This window comes from Pygoscelis adeliae, unplaced genomic scaffold (genome assembly GCF_000699105.1).
Source record: "Pygoscelis adeliae isolate BGI_AS28 unplaced genomic scaffold, ASM69910v1 Scaffold427, whole genome shotgun sequence".
In the NCBI taxonomy this organism is placed as follows: Eukaryota; Metazoa; Chordata; class Aves; order Sphenisciformes; family Spheniscidae; genus Pygoscelis; species Pygoscelis adeliae.
Genome location: NW_008825214.1, coordinates 1,036,634 through 1,040,789, shown reverse-complemented (window position 1 = coordinate 1,040,789; position 4,156 = coordinate 1,036,634). Strand labels below are relative to the sequence as shown.

The 4,156-nt window shown below is 41.3% G+C and overlaps 1 protein-coding gene across 1 annotated transcript in view; it reads right to left on the bottom strand.

Annotated features, from left to right (window-relative positions):
- Positions 1-598: 598 nt before the first annotated feature.
- LOC103921188 (Sjoegren syndrome nuclear autoantigen 1 homolog) overlaps positions 599-4,156 on the bottom strand; it is a 14,013-nt gene continuing 10,455 nt past the window's right edge. Inside the window, exon 3 of the mRNA XM_009329112.1 lies at positions 599-1,438. The gene's annotated coding sequence lies outside the window, so the exon portion shown is untranslated. The remainder of the gene's footprint in view (positions 1,439-4,156) is intronic.

The following is a 4,156-nucleotide window of genomic DNA, read 5'->3' as shown; positions in this document are numbered from 1 at the left end:
CCGAGAACATGTTGTTGAGAGCATTTGGGACAATGTGAAGGTGGCAGAAAATCTTGGATGCTGACTTGCTTTTTCCTATGCGTGGTATGAGGCATTTTGTTACAGGCAATTACAATTGCAGTAAGATTTTTCATGTCAGTTTGTAATATATACTTCATTCCTTTATTGATTTCACTTCTCTGGCTTGGTTATACCGTGAGCTCCTCGGGTTCATTGAGGCTTTTCATGGAGTTTGCAATGTGGAAGGCTATTGAATAGGAATAACTGCTCTTGAAACTCTGGTACCATCAATCTGCTCCTGGACAAAAAATATTCTTACAGACTTGGAGGTGATTTACAAAATGATTTAATTGCCTGGCAGGCACTACAAATGCCATCCTGTTAGCAAAGACAAGCGATGGGTATGGTTTCTTTCGTAAAGGTGACCACAAACATCGCACTGGGAAGTGGAAGCAGCTGGCAACTTCTGCACGTTTGATGTTTGATTCTGGTGGCAGGCAGAAACACAACAGGCAGAATTGCCAATGATTTTTTTTTTTGTTTGCTTGTGTAATACATTTTTAAAAGCTTAAATGTGTTTTTAAATATGTCTTATGTGCATTTTAAATGGGTCTTCCAGTGTGCAGTAGAGCTTTCCAGGTACACTCTGTATTTTGCCATGAAGATACCAAGGAAATGCGATGAACAAAGGATACTTGTAACGTTTTCCCCGGAAGAAGGAAATTTCGTAACTCCTCATACATAAGCCTTTCCTAAAAGTAATGCAAAACTTCCACAGTGCAGGAGAGGAACAAAGCCGTAGCAGCTCTGACTGTTCCAGTGACACAGCAAACCTGCTTGAGGAGCATTTTATAAGCCAAAATTTCCACTTAGCTAATGCTACGGAAAGGTGCAACATGGGGTTTTTCCCTTTCCTTTATTATTTTAATTAGGCCTTCAGTATTACCTTGGAACATACGATTTGGGAAGAACACCACGTGAAGGAAAAAAGTGTTTATTGCATTTATCTGTACATTTTCACTGAGATGCAAAGGTTGAAGGGTTGGGGGCCCTCCAGCCTGCCTGGGTAGCTGGGGGTGGGAGCGTGAGCTAGCATGGAGGCCCAGCAGCGCACTGCCGGCAGCTGGGTGGGTGCCCAGCCTCGAGTGGTGAACGCTGCAGAAGGAGAGCTCTCCTTCACTGTCGTTCTCTCATAAATCACCCTCATTATTCTAATGAGGAGAGCTGCATCCCGCTGCTGCGAGCCCTGCTGGTTTACAGAGAGAGGGAAGTAAATAAAAAGGAACAATGCTGGCTGCTGCTGCGGGAGGGAGAACAATAGTCCTGACTCTCCTCCCTGCCACCACCCAGTTAGGAGGGAAGAAGGGGGATGGCTTCGTGCACGCCCCTGGAATTATTCCAGATCAGAACTGAAATCAGACCCCGGACTCGTCAGCATCTGCTGAAGGAAAAAGCAAGTAAAACAGAAGGCAGAGGCATGTTGTTTTCAAGGCTCTAAGAGAATGTTGCTAAGGAAAGAAAAGGATGGGATACAAGGCTTTGCAATGTCTGTCTGAGTAACTAATGCACTATAAATACCGACCTGAGCTCTAATAGCAGGATCAAGTCTTAGCTCTATGCCTTTGGGTTTTTTTAGAGTAAGAAGGTAGATTTTAGTTTTTGAGTTAAAACTCTACAAATTTGTCTCTTAAAAAAATGTATTTGGTTCCTTTTCTTTCTCTGTATTAGTTTAAGTCTTCTTGCAGTCTTGAAAATTAGAAACTTGTTTTTCTGTAATGAAATCTTAGATTTTTATTTACTACATGAATCTGAAGCTTTAAGCAAACCACAAACTACCATGAGATTTATACAAAAATGACAGCCAAAATTATGTGCAGCCCTACTCATTGTTTGCTATATTTTTGTCATGTTCCCTCTTATTGTCCCCTCTCTGTGATGACTGAAACAAATAATTCAGGTCTAGATCGCATATTATGATACCCACAAAGCCTCCTTGCTATTGTTTGGGCCAAATTAAAAGTGTTTGCTGAGAATAATTGTGGAATGGCATAAAAATTCTTCTTCATTTTGCTGAGGATTTAATTATTTCTATTGTGATAAATTATTCTTCATGTTAGAAACTAAACTTATATATTTTTAATAAAAATCATTTGAAAAATTAGACAATTTTGGCACTTCTTGTGATGCTCTCCTCTCAGGAAAATTCCTCTAGATGTTCTCAGCAGCTTATCCTCTTTTTCAGTGTCAGTTTTACTAAACTGTCTTCATCCTGCCCTTTATACAGCATACTTACTTCTATCTTTAGCTCCAGTTTGATAAATGATTCCATTTCTAAATCCCCATCTTCAGTCTCCAGCTAGATGTTATGATCATATTTTTGGCCTTTCAGACTCCAAAGAAAGCTCCGTAAATATTAGAAAACCCTTCTCTTCAGTCATCTTCCCATTTACCTTTCCTGTATTCATTTCCATGAGACACTTATATTGCGATGTTAGGAGATCCCCTAGGCCCTCTTTCAGCCCTGAAATTGCTTGTTCCTCTAACGTTCCTGATTCTGGGATGCATCATGCCACCCTGGTATTTCTTCTGGCAGAAGAGAGGCCATGTACCGCTGCCGGATGCGCTCTCTCCCAGGAGCCGGCAGCCTTCCCTTCCCCTGCCATCCCATGGGGCTTCCAGCTTCTGCTGGCCTGGGAGCTCCAGAGCTCAGCCTCCAAACCAGATCTTGCTCCATGACACCTGCAGATCATGTTGGGGCTGGACTGGAAGGAGCTGCCCTGACACGTCTTGAGTAATGCATAGCAACTGCAGAAAGCTAGGTGCAGTTGCTAGAGATAGTAAGAGACGAATTTAAATATTCATGTAAAGAAAGCACATTGTGTGCTACAGCATCTACAACCATGGATTACCAGAGTGCCTTTCTTAAAGTCATCATAATTGCATCTTCTTTGATTGGAGTATAACATGGGGTGAAATTTTCAATAGGACTTTGACCATGACCAGCTTCCAGTATTCAAAGAGACATGCATCAGGCCAAGCACAAAGCGTGAGACTGTCATTAAGTCATGAAAAAGATCTAGAATTATTTATATTTGCCTTTTATTTCTGAGCCTTTCATGTTTACTTGCTTTTGTGTTTTCAACCTTTTCTTTAAAAGGAACAGAAATATAACTTCAAGGTGGGGGGGGGAGGGGGAAGAACAAAGAAAATGCCTTGATTTCAGGAGCTAGGCCTTTGAGAAATGCACCAGGAATCCTGAATTTTCAAGTCCAGAGCATCAGCAAGCAGAGCACAAGACCCACTAACTTTCAGTAAGCCTTGTGGTATAAAATCCTCTTGTGCACTTATTAAATTCTTAGTATTATCTTAAAACTCATGCCAGAATTTTAAAATTAGTTTTGTTACCCTCTTTGCTGCCATACAGGACACAGCACTAGAATCAGAAGTTACAGATGTGGAAATTCAACACTTTGAAATCCAGTAACACCGCACAACTACTTTGGTTGGTTTTAGGGGCTTTGCTCATGCTAATGAGATGATTTTAACTACAAATTAAATCATAACTTCCCAATGTAACAGAATCCCAGTGTAGCAGAGGTAGCATCAAGTAACTCGAGCAGCATACACACACATGCATACTTACTTTTATTTACACTTCATGCAGAGCAGAAACAGAAGAGACTCCCAAGTCCTTCTGACTGCCTCAGTGTGAGCCTGCCTGGGGTGTTTTTGTACAGCATGCATTGCCTTCATTTATTTAACCACCTGCTCTCTACCAGCACCCACAAAATGGTTTTGCGAGGACCATGGGACAAGGGGCCAACTGGCTCCTTCACGTTTATTTTAAACTGAACAGGTCTGAGACCAAAAATCCATGTTTTGGACAGGCACTACTTGCAACCAAGAAACTGCACACGGGAGTGCAGCTACTGGAAGAATAATTGGTCTGCAATAGCAAGCAAACACTTCATTTTGTTGTTTCTCCTTCTCCTTCAATGGCTGCTGGCTTTTAGAATTTGCATGATGAAATTTTTTTCCTGAAGGAAAAAAATAGAGCTCCCATGGGGCAGCTTTAGCTGCCTCCCATGTGGAATTGGCTTTTCTTGGAGCAAATTATCCCATTTATTATTATTTATACCTTTAAAGAGAAAGAAAA